Here is a 13,419-nt window from a genome sequence, read left to right on the forward strand (position 1 = left end):
ATTTTAATTTCATTTTACCAAACCCCCCATTTTACTATTGTTCGCCTGGTTAAAACCATTCAAACATTAATTCATGATTTTCTAAGTCCCTTTGGATTCGACCCTTACTTCTCTTTACTACGAATTTCCTTATTTATTAATTGAGAAGAAGGAATTTATTTTGGCATCGAAAACGACAGTTGTCAAATTGACGTCGTTGCCGGGGACTTCACCAAAGTTACTAATTTTTGTTTGCTTTTGATTTATGACCAGGTCTAATCTGGAGCATTTGTGGAGTACGACCCAGAGATTGAAGCCAAAGCTAGGAGACTCTACGCACAGACGCTTCGGGAAATAAAGAGACAACAAACAAATCCAGAAGAAGAATCGAATTCAGGTAATATAAATCCGATGGTCGATCTTACTATCAAGGAGTTAGCCGTGGCACCTACCGAACAAGTTCCTTTGAGCATTGATTTTCCCCAAGGTGAAACTCCGTACCAGTTGAAAACTGGCCTTATTCATCTCCTCCCTACATTTCGCGGATTGCTGAACGAGGATCCACACAAACATCTCAAGGAATTTCATATGGTCTGCTCCAGCATGAGACCACAGGGAGTAACCGAGGACCAAATAAAACTTAGAGTTTTTCCTTTTTCCTTAGCCGATTTAGCTAAGGAGTGGATATTTTTATCTTCCCCCTAATTCTATAACTACATGGGCTCAAATGACTCGTCTTTTTCTTGACAGGTTTTTCCCTGCGGCAAAAGTAAGTGAACTACGAAGGAGAATAATTGGAATCAAGCAGCTTGATGGAGAGTCACTTTACGACTACTGGGAGCGGTTTAAGAAGTTATGTTCTAGGTGCCCACAATATGGGTTAACTGAACAAACACTCATTCAATACTTTTATGAAGGATTATCTCCCCTGGAAATGAAGATGATTGATGCCTCTAGTGGGGAGCCTTGGTGAATATGACTCCTATTGAGGCAAGGGACTTAATATCTATGATGGCCGCAAATTCCCAACAATTCTGCGCAAATAATGAACCTTCTCGAAGGGTTCATGATATAAGTTCATCTTCCTTGGAAAATAAAATAGATAAGTTAACTGAAGTCGTAAACTCTCTTGTTGTAGGAAAGACAGGACAAAACCGATTATGTGAAATATGTGTATTACCTGATCATCTGACAGACGGTTGTCCACTAATTCAAGATGACACAACAGCTCAAGTCAATGCAGTTGGGAACTTTTCGGGACCACCCCAAAAAGCTTACAATCCCTATGACAATACATACAACCCAAGATGGAGGGATCATCCGAATTTTAGTTATGCTCAAATCTCAAGGCCGATCAAGGTTATCAAGCGAGATCACCTCCACCACCACAACAACAGCAGAAGACATCATTAGAATCAATTGTTGAGAGGTTAGCACTTTCTCAGGAAAAATTTTAGATTCGTACTAAAGCCCACTTCCAAGGGATAGACAAGCAGATGAGCCAACTGACTCAAACTATGAGGAGATTAGAGTCACCAAGGAGGCTATCATCACAAAATGAGCCGAATCATATAGAGAATGTTAGCGCCATCACCCTCCGAAGTAGTACAATTATTGAACAACCAGACCCAAAGGAATTAAATGTAAGATCCCGGAAGAAAGAAGAAAATTCGAACTCCCAGGAGGAAGAAGAAGCTGTTGACGCAGAATCCCGAGAAAAGAATGAAGATGAATCGAAAATTAATTATGCGCCATCTCCCTATGACATTCCGCCTCTGTTTCCTGAAAGATTCATTAAAAGAGACAAGAAATCAAAGGAAAGATAAATCTTGGATGTATTACGAAAAGTGGAAATAAATATTCCGCTTCTTGATATAATCTGGAGAGTACCGAGGTATGCCAGATACCTTAAAGATCTTTGCACTAATAAAATGCGACTGACCGGAAACGAGAAAGTAAATTTGGGAGAGCATGTCTCAGCTATTTTCCAACGAAAGTTACCACCGAAACTGAAAGACCAAGGTGTGTTCACAATACCCTGTAAAATCGGTAAAGTTAAGATTAAACGAGCCATGTGTGATCTAGGTGCCTCTATCAATGTAATGCCTATCTCCGTCTATTATTTAATTTCCACCGAGCCTTTGAAGGAGATGAGAATTACACTTCAGCTCGCCGACAAATCAATTATTTATCCTGAAGGACTCATAGAAAATGTTCTAGTAGAGGTAGAAGACTTAATTTTCCCTGCTGATTTTTATGTGATTGATATGGAAAATGATCGTAGCCACATTGGTTCTGAAATCCTCCTCGGTTGTCCCTTTCTGAGCACGGTAAATACAAAAATTGACGTTCGAAGCGATACTCTTACTATAGAGTTCGACGGTGAGATCGTAAAATTTAATGTTTATAAAGCAATGAGATATCCAGATAACGTGAATAGTATTAATTTTGTTGGCGTTACTGAGCTTGTTGATGATGAATCTAACTTTGTTGATGATTTATATAGGAAATCATATGATAAAAAAGACGACATAAGGGAGTTGAAACATATTTCAGTTGTTGATTCAGATTTGATCTTAACTCCTTTAAACACTTAAGATTTACCTTCCCTTTTGCAGGCGCCAAAAATTAAGTCGAAACCATCGAAGAATCGTTTGAAGAAATCATTTTTAAAAAAAGATGTTTTGACGACCATTCTTTTCGACATGATTTTTAATTTGAGAAATATTCGAAGAAATATTTATGAGAATTTTTGAATTTCTCATAAAAAATTTCATAGTTGGAAAAAGCGATTGAAGTGGAAGTGTCTATCACGTAACCTGTAGTCTGAATCAGGTCGTCGAGCTAACAACGTTAAACAAAAACGCTTAATGGGAGGTAACCCATTGTTTTCAATTCCGTTATATTTTTATTTCTTTCTTTATTTATTTATTTATTTTTTGTTTGTTTGTTTTATTTATTTTATTTTATTTCAATTAAGCATGTTTAATTTAATTTTTATTTTGCAGGAACTGAATATTTGTATTCAAACTTAAACTGCGAGAAATTGTGAAATTATGATTCGAATAGTGCTAATTTCGAAACCTACAGTGTAGTACACAATCAAACAAAGCAGAAAAAGGAGAGGCCCATCTGTGCGCACCATTTTACTAAACGACACACGATAGTAAAACCCCTTGGAGTAGGGTGGCGCACGTTAGCAAACCCCAAAGTTTCTCTTTCCACCTTTTATTTCTTTTCTGCCGCCCACCCCCAATCCCTTCTCTTCTTCTTTTATTTTACTTTGACTGTGGACCCTACCTAATCTCTTTCAATCACCTTTTCAATTTTAAATCCACCTTTATCTAAATAAAAAAATCCCCATTCACTCATAACTCTACAACCCACGACATAAACCAAACTTAAACCCCCTTCATCTTCTCCAACTTGCCCCACCCCCCAAAACGCACGCCACTCCATCGCCACTTCTCCTTCTTACCGCCGGCGGCTTCAACGAAAAAATCTACTCGCTTCAACGTGTCCACGCCACTCGTTCCTCCCTAATCCGCTATGGTGCACACGCGAAACCGACAACACCAATGCTCGCTCCACGATGGTACGTACAAGGAATCAATTGGACGATGCTGCCACTCCTCCGCCCTGGACCGAGCACTATTTTTCGTTCTTCTTCGCTGCTCCCCATCATTGTCCTTCTAGTCCACGCCAACCATGGTCACTACTTCCTCTCGTCCACAACAGTCGACTTTCCCATCATGTTCGATAAATTCGGTAACATCCAAAAATACTCCTGAGGTAAATTTGATTCTATTTTCGTTAATCCATTACTAATGTACAATCTCGTTTATGGTTTTACAGGAGATTTAGATGATGGTTTTCCACTGACGACACCACTTAATAATGTTTCCAGTTCATGACATCAAACTGGGCAGCCCACTTAACAGTCCTAGCGCCTCCTATCGCGGCCGAGGTCGTGATCGTGGTCGACATTAAATCCGGGGAGTACTCTGTTCCTTCTCTTGCACTTTAATTTTACGTTTTGAGGCAAAACGCTTTAAGTGAGGGGGAGTAGAGTGTAGATGGAATTTCCCTTTTGTTTATCTTTATGTCTCGATTCTAGTATGTGTTGGTTGAATTTGTAGAAATTTCATTGAATTTCTTTGTCTTGTTGAATATTTTTGGAATGTTATGCTTGTTTGGGAACACATGATTGTTTAGGTTAGGATGTTCTTGATAACGAATAGCATGAATTGTGATCAAGTTGGTACTTTTGTGATGTTCCATGATTTTGTTGGTTGAAATGTGATTAGCTCAATGCATGAAACAATTTGGTGAGATTTGAGCCTTTACGAGCATATCATTTTCTCTCTCATTTTGTTGGATTAAGTGTGTCAAATTTGGCATTGATATTCTAGAACCTGCATGTTAAATACTGTCGAGATTACACATGAACATGATGCTTAAAAATGATTTGGGCACCTTAGGATTAACCATTCTGTTTCCCCACTAAATTGCCTACCCATGCATTTTTCCCCTAGTTAACCACTTTTGAGCTTATTCCCGCTTCTTTGTTTTCACCACGTTTATAAACCCAAGCTTTTTTATTTTATCCCTCTTTTCTACCTATTTCAGGGCAAGTGATTAGTTAATCCATTGTATGCTCCATAAAAAAAATACTTCAAAAAAGAAAAAAAAGAAAAAAATGTTGTTCAAAAAAAGAAAGAAAAAAGACATGAAAACAATGGAAAACAAAACAACAAAAGTGTGAAAAAGAAAAAAAATCAAATGCATTTCGAAAAGAATTTTGTTGTTTGACAATTTGCTTTTTTTTATCTTGTTGTGCTTAATGTTTTGATGGAGTTGAAATTATTATTTGTTAGTTCCTTGCGTTGAATATTTAGTCATATATTTAGCCTTTTCCCCACCTTTACCTAAGCCCCGTTACAACCAGTAAAAGACTCTTTGATTTATGCATCTTGTTCTTATCAGTAGTGGAGATTTGATTTACTTGCAGGCCTATGGTAATGTCATGTTGATTTTTACATTTGACATTTCTTTACCCCAAACACATTGAGTGATTTGAGTGAATCCCGGTAAGACATTGAGTTATAAGCATTGAGATTGATAAATGAATGGATATTACGATTGCACTTGACTTGTTCCAATTGATGATGTTCAATTGATTGATTTCTTGACTTGAATTGTTATTGTGGTCTCTACCTGCTTCCTCGATATGAAACTTGACAAAGAACGGTAAATGAAATTTTTGACTGATTTGATTAATCATACTTGAGGACAAGCATGAGATAAGTGAGGGGGAATTTGATGAGTGTTCAAAACTGTCAATCTTTGCTCGTTATTTCTTCAGTTTTGTATTATTGCTGCTAAATTGGTCGTGTTATTTTTGTTCTCGTGCAGAATTAGTGACAAAACGGGCACATTCTGTACTTTTTATTATTACTTGGTCACGGCTAGAGACATGGGCACGACGCGGTCTGACGTGGTGGTTTCTAGAAGGTCCAGTCAGCGACAGTTTCTAGAAGACTTCCCCTGCACGCCTTCTGGAAGATGGACGAGCAGAGTTGCATTAGGAGACTAGTTTTATGTTTGAATTTAAATTAGAAAAACAATTATCTTAGGATTATTTTATTTATTTTCTTTGTTTATCCTTTAGGCTTTGAGAGGCTATAAATACCCACTTGGGGTAAGCCTAAACACATCACTCAAATTACAATCTTCTTTTCTCTCTGTTTTTTATAAAAGCTTTCTCTTTTTACTTTTTATTTTTCTTTATTTTCAAGTTTTATTTTTACTATGCTAAGTATGACTTTTTTCATGCTTAGATAAATTTTTCATAAGCCGAGAGCTGACGCGATGACTCAATTCCAACAGGAGAATTGAAACATGCCCTTAATATCTTCAGAATATCTCTCTCAATCTCTGCGCTTATTTTTCAAAATCAAAACAGTTTTCAAAATCAAAGATCGACTTTGGTCAAGAGATTGTTGCGATTAAATGTGTGGGAGGAAGATTTGGCTTATAGAAAGCAAATTCGACTTCCTGGGAACACACTTGGCAAGATGGCTTCGCCAAGAGGGAATTGACGTTTATTGAAGCATCAATCCGAGTCGGTCGCCATGAACTTAAACGGTAATTGATCTACGACAATTGATGTTAATAAAATCAATTCCCAAAGCCGGAATCAAAGGTTGCCTTGGGTATTCAGTATACAAGATAGAGTCACGGGGATAACCCTTGTAGACAAAGTAACCAATGTGAATCCCGAAGATAAAATCTTATTCGATGATCTAAAGGAAATTGAGTCAAAGCGAAGCTTGAGGCTATTTTTACTGTATTTATTCACAAACTTTATTCTCTTATTATTTATTTAAATTGCTTTTATTTATTTTTTACCATTTTAATTTCATTTTACCAAACCCCATATTTTACTATTATTCGCCTGGTTAAAACCATTCAAACATTAATTCATGATTTTCTAAGTCCCTGTGGATTCGACCCTTACTTCTCTTTACTACGAATTTCCTTATTTATTAACCGAGAAGAAGGAATTTATTTTGACATAAAAAACGACAGTTGTCAAGGAGTTAATGAATTGGTGGGAATAAAGAATTTGCAAACAATTGTAGTTAAAAGACCAAATTGAGTAGAATGCAAAGTTAAGGGACTGAAAAAAGAGTACAATATTAGTAAAAATGTAAGAATTGATGTTACATAGGTATTATATTGTGGTATATGAGTATGTGGTTCAAATTTGGTAAAAATGACTTAAAATAAAGGAAGAATTGAAAAAGAAATAAGAAAATTATGAAAAATTAAGGGATTAAATTGAAAAATATAAAATTTGTTATCAAAAAGAGTAATTGAAGTACATTTGTATCCTATGATGATTTAGGAGCGTGTGGTTTAAATCTAGTAAAACCAATAGACTTAAAATAAAGGAGAAAGTAAAGAAATAATGAAATCATTGACTAAATCATAAAACTGTCAAAATACTTGGTCAATTTTTTTTGAGTAACTTGAAATTTCAAAAATTTCAAGTCTACCGAACTCAAAAATTGAATTCATAATTTGAGTTAACTTGAATAACTCGACCCGAATAACTTAAAATTGAAAAAAAAAATTAATTTTTCGAGTCGAATCAAATTTTACTCACCCTATGCACCAATTCTTAATATCGATTTTCATTCCATTTTATAATTCCCATATTTTTATAAAGGGATTTTTTCTTTTTTTCAGGTGTCAAATACCAAAGAATGTTATGGGGCAAGTGATGTTCAGGATTTGACTTCTTGGGTTTGTAGAGCTTGTGAATCACGTGATGTTCTAACGTCTTTTTTTTACGAACGGATAAATTTTCAATGAAAATCTTGAATTTACGACTTATTTGGAAAAATTAAATTTTTATGTTTATTTTGATTAAATTAATTTGGAGTCACCATCGACCTTTGAGTTAGGTATGTCAAATACCTAAAAATGTCTTTTAAAATAATTTTTTTAAAAAAAATTTAAAGACAAAAAATTAGTCTGCGTTTGTCAAAGATTCATTTTAGGTTCGGTAGTCGATTACGTGTTAGGAAGGATAAGCACCCCCCACAGCGCTCAGAATTGGTACTTAATCGCTTGTATATTGTCATGGTGGAAATTATAAATTCGAATGAAAAATTAAATTACGATTCATTTATTGAATATTGATTAATTTATTTCGAATTATTTATTAGGGAACATTCCTTAATTTGAGAGAAAGTCACAAGATTAGCACATCCTGGGAAGGCTATCCTATCTATTTCTCCTATATACGAGAAATGTCCACTCCTCAATATTATCAAGAAAATCATCAATCGAATATACAAGTTTTGTTTGAAAAATGCGCTTGCAGCATTTATACACTTGAAATTTGACTTAGATAGTGGCATGTAATTAATAATGTTCAATTTGTTTTGTTAAACTAATTTGGAAACAAAATGGTAACTTTATAGTGATGAAAGGTTACTTTTTATGAGTTTTATATAATTTGCTGAAATTACTGTATCAGTGCATCGATACACATTTTAAGTTTGATATTTTTGTGCATCGGTACACTATTCACGTTACTGTAACAGTGCATCGGTACACTATTCACTGTTCACGGTATTGTTTATTACTGTTCACGGTACTATTCATAAAAAATCTTTTGCCTTAAATTTATTATAACAAAACATGATTCATATGATATTATATGATATGATATTTTTATAATATCATTTAACATTTTAAGAAAATAAATTTTAAATCATTTTTAAATTAGAAATGGTTTCAGAAATTCGAGTGATATTTATAATCTGTATAGGTATAATTATACAGGTTATGGGTGTTACATTTATTAGCATCAAAGCTACAGGTTTAGCCTATTCTAGGACTAAACCGAGTTTGTTTTGAGTTAAAAAGTGTATACATGCCACTAGGATGTCAAAAGTTACTGATAGTTGTATATATACTATGATGATGCTTATTAGGGAGTAAAGTTAGACTTTACTAAAGTATGATGATTCTGACTATGTTCAGATGTTGGAATTAAAGACAAAGGTAGAAAGTCGAAAATTTTGAAAAGAAGGTTGAGATTGAAATCGACCAAATAGGGACCCGACATGACTTGTCTAAAACACCTTAGAATGGTGGATGTTGTTAGGGATTTTTCTTCATTTTGTGGAAAAAATGCCCCAGCTTTCAACGAAGTTTCTGAATTGAAAGAATCGACTAAAAAGTTTGAACGGCTTACAAAAAAAGTTGAATCGGATGAGGATCCAGAGGAGATTTTTTTGAATCTAGTGATGATTCTGAGGTTCCTCCAAGTAAACTTAAATAAGTGAGAAATATTTAAGCAAGCATTAAATTGTTTAAAACATTGTTGATTGTGTAAGAGGAAATAATTAAGCTGTAATAAATTGTCCGCTAAAAGTTTAAAGAAAGTTGATTTATTAGTGAATCAAATGGTTATGAGTTGGATTGAGAATATATATCAAATCCATAAAATTGGATAGAGTTACCTTGTGAAGGTAAATATGCGAAAATGAATTGTCTAACCTTCCATGCTGCAAAGAATTATGGTACAGATCGAAATTGAATCTCAAGAACTTGAAAAGTTTCAAGTTCGTAGTGTGAGGAAAATAGTAAATTTGCTTGATAGTGTGATTTTAGCATTAACTGCTATGAAGTTATTGCTATAAAATTTATCAAGTTTTCTTATTGAACGATGTGAACATTGAGACTTTCATTTGAGATTGAAACTGTTTAAACTGATTGAAAATATTATTTTTGGATCTGGAAAAGCTATATAGATTTCCTTAAGAATGAAATAAGGAATTTCAAAGTAGAAATATTCAATTCTACTTGATATTAAGTGATGTTATAGTGGGAAGACCTATGGGTCATGATATAAGTGTTAGACGGACAAATAATAAATGTCCAATAAAGATTCAGAAGCTTATGCTACTGGTGAATCTTATGGGATTATCATTAACGAGTTTTAGATCATTTTGATCATGAGTTGGTTGACTCTGCATTAAGGTTGGGTTAATGGTCGCAAGAAACGATTAATTTAGAAAAATGCGGAGAAGTTAAGAATTTTAGTGATTGAAAAAAAAGTGAAATCATCAATAAGAGATATAAAAAAATGGTTATATTTAACATGATGTAAAAAGGATGCATAACTTTTCTAGCGAAGGTGATAGATACTCAAGTATCTGCAGTAAGATCATATGATATTTCCATAACTCGGGAATTTCCATGTCTTTTTAGATTTATTATTTGGGTTACCTCCACATTGAGAGGTGCAATTTAATATTGATGGTTATCAAGGCATTAATCATGTATCTATGGGTTCATATCGAATGATTGCGATTGAGTTAAGAGAATAAAGAACAAAGTGCAAAAGCTGATAGATTGAGGATTCTTTAGACCGAGTATTTTACATTGGGTTACATCGGGGTTGGTTGTGAAAGAAAAATGGATATATGCGATTATGCATAGACTATCGATAGTTAAACAAAGTAACTATCAAGAACAAGTATCATCTTTCGAGGATTGATGACTTGTTTGTTTAGCTTAAGGAAGATGTTCTAAAAATAATTTTTAGAACACGATATAGACACTACGAGTTCGTAGTAATGTCGTTTGGTTTGAAAAATGCTTGCAGCATTTATACACTTGAAATTTGACTTAGATAGTGGCATGTAATTAATAATGTTCAATTTGTTTTGTTGAACTAATTTGGAAACAAAATGGTAACTTTATAGTGATGAAAGGTTACTTTTTATGAGATTTATATAATTTGCTGAAATTACTGTAGCAGTGCATCGATACACATTTTAAGTTTGATGTTTTTCTGCATCGGTACACTGTTCACGTTACTGTAACAGTGCATCGGTACACTATTCACTGTTCACGGTATTGTTTATTACTGTTCACGGTACTATTCATAAAAAATCTTTTGCCTTAAATTTGTTATAACGAAACATGATTCATATGATATTATATGATATGATATTTTTATAATATCATTTACCATTTTAAGAAAATAAATTTTAAATCACTTTTGAATTAGAAATGGTTTCAGAAATTCGGGTGACATTTATAATCTATATAGGTATAATTATACAGGTTATGGGTGTTACATTTATTGGCATCAAAGCTACAGGTTTAGCCTATTCTAGGACTAAACCGAGTTTGTTTTGAGTTAAAAAGTGTATACATGCCACTAGGATGTCAAAAGTTACTGATAGTTGTATATATACTGTGATGATGCTTATTAGGGAGTAAAGTTACACTTTACTAAAGTATGATGATTCTGACTATGTTCAGATGTTGGAATTAAAGACAAAGGTAGAAAGTCGAAAATGTTGAAAAGAAGGTTGAGATTGAAATAGACCAAATAGGGACCTGACATGACTTATGTAAAACACCTTAGAATGGTGGATGTTGTTAGAGATTTTTCTCCATTTTGTGGAAGAAATGCCCCAGCTTTCAACGAAGTTTCTGAATTGAAAGAATCGATTAAAAAGTTTGAACGGCTTACAAGAAAAGTCGAATCGGATGAGGATCCAGAGGAGATTTTTTTGAATCTAGTGATGATTCTGAGGTTCCTCCAGGTAAACTTAAATAAGTGAGAAATATTTAAGCAAGCATTAAATTGTTTAAAACATTGTTTATTGTGTAAGAGGAAATAATTAAGCGGTAATAAGTTGTCCGCTAAAAGTTTAAAGAAAGTTGATTTATTAGTGAATCAAATGGTTATGAGTTGGATTGAGAATATATATCAAATCCATAAAATTGGATAGAGTTACCTTGTGAAGGTAAATATGCGAAAATGGATTGTCTAACCTTCCATGCTGCAAAGAATTATGGTACAGATCGAAATTGAATCTCAAGAACTTGAAAAGTTTCAGGTTCGTAGTGTGAGGAAAAATAGTAAATTTGCTTGATAGTGTGATTTTAGCATTAACTGCTATGAAGTTATTGCTATAAAATTTATCAAGTTTTCTTATTGAATGATGTGAACATTGAGACTTTCATTTGAGATTAAAAATGTTTAAACTGTTAGAAAATATTATTTTTGGATCTGGAAAAGCTATACAGATTTCCTTAAGAATGAAATAAGGAATTTCAAAGTAGAAATATTCAATTCTACTTGATATTAAGTGATGTTATAGTGGGAAGACCTATGGGTCATGATATAAGTGTTAGACGGACAAATAATAAATGTCCAGTAAAGATTCAGAAGCTTATGTTACTGGTGAATCTTATGGGATTATCATTAACGAGTTTTAGATCATTTTGATCATGAGTTGGTTGACTCTGCATTAAGGTTGGGTTAATGGTTGCAAGAAACGATTAATTTAGAAAAATGTAGAGAACTTAATAATTTTAATGATTGAAAAAAAGTGAAATCATCAATAAATGATATAAAAAAATGGTTATATTTAAGATGATGTAAAAAGGATGCATAACGTTTCTAGCTAAGGTGATAGATACTCAAGTATCTGTAGTAAGATCATATGATATTTCCATAACTCGGGAATTTCCCTGTCTTTTTAGATTTATTATTTGGGTTACCTCCACATTGAGAGGTGCAATTTAATATTGATGGTTATCAAGGCATTAATCATGTATCTATGGGTTCATATCGAATGATTGCGATTGAGTTAAGAGAATAAAGAACAAAGTGCAAAAGCTGATAGATCGAGGATTCTTTAGACCGAGTATTTTACCTTGGGCTACACCGGGGTTGGTTGTGAAAGAAAAATGGATATATGCGATTATGCATAGACTATCGATAGTTAAACAAAGTAACTATCAAGAACAAGTATCATCTTTCGAGGATTGATGACTTGTTTGATTAGCTTAAGGAAGATGTTCTAAAAATAATTTTCAGAACACTGTATAGACACTACGAGTTCGTAGTAATGTCGTTTGGTTTGAAAAATGCGCTTGCAGCATTTATACACTTGAAATTTGACTTAGATAGTGGCATGTAATTAATAATGTTCAATTTGTTTTGTTGAACTAATTTGGAAACAAAATGGTAACTTTATAGTGATGAAAGGTTACTTTTTATGAGTTTTATATAATTTGCTGAAATTACTGTAGCAGTGCATCGATACACATTTTAAGTTTTATGTTTTTGTGCATCGGTACACTATTCACGTTACTGTAGCAGTGCATCGGTACACTATTCACTGTTCACGGTATTGTTTATTACTGTTCACGGTACTATTCATAAAAAATCTTTTGCCTTAAATTTGTTATAACAAATCATGATTCATATGATATTATATGATATGATATTTTTATAATATCACTTACCATTTTAAGAAAATAAATTTTAAATCACTTTTGAATTAGAAATGGTTTCAGAAATTCGGGTGACATTTATAATCTATATAGGTATAATTATACAGGTTATGGGTGTTACATTTATTGGCATCAGAGCTATAGGTTTAGCCTATTCTAGGACTAAACCGAGTTTGTTTTGAGTTAAAAAGTGTATACATGCCACTAGGACGTCAAAAGTTACTGATAGTTGTATATATACTGTGATGATGCTTATTAGGGAGTAAAGTTACACTTTACTAAAGTATGATGATTCTGACTATGTTCAGATGTTGGAATTAAAGACAAAGGTAGAAAGTCAAAAATTTTGAAAAGAAGGTTGAGATTGAAATCGACCAAATAGGGACCCGACATGACTTATCTAAAACACCTTAGAATGGTGGATGTTGTTAGGGATTTTTCTCCATTTTGTGGAAGAAATGCCCCAGCTTTCAACGAAGTTTCTGAATTGAAAGAATCGACTAAAAAGTTTGAACGGCTTACAAGAAAAGTCGAATCGGATGAGGATCCAGAGGAGATTTTTTTGAATCTAGTGATGATTCTGAGGTTCCTCCAAGT

The 13,419-nt window shown here is 33.5% G+C and overlaps 1 pseudogene; it reads left to right on the top strand.

Moving 5' to 3' along the window:
* LOC120152939 overlaps window positions 1-7,359 on the top strand; it is a 41,633-nt pseudogene extending 34,274 nt beyond the window's left edge.
* Window positions 7,360-13,419: the final 6,060 nt, after the last annotated feature.

This window comes from Hibiscus syriacus, unplaced genomic scaffold, assembly GCF_006381635.1.
Source record: "Hibiscus syriacus cultivar Baekdansim isolate YM2019G1 unplaced genomic scaffold, ASM638163v2 tig00111096_pilon, whole genome shotgun sequence".
In the NCBI taxonomy this organism is placed as follows: Eukaryota; Viridiplantae; Streptophyta; class Magnoliopsida; order Malvales; family Malvaceae; genus Hibiscus; species Hibiscus syriacus.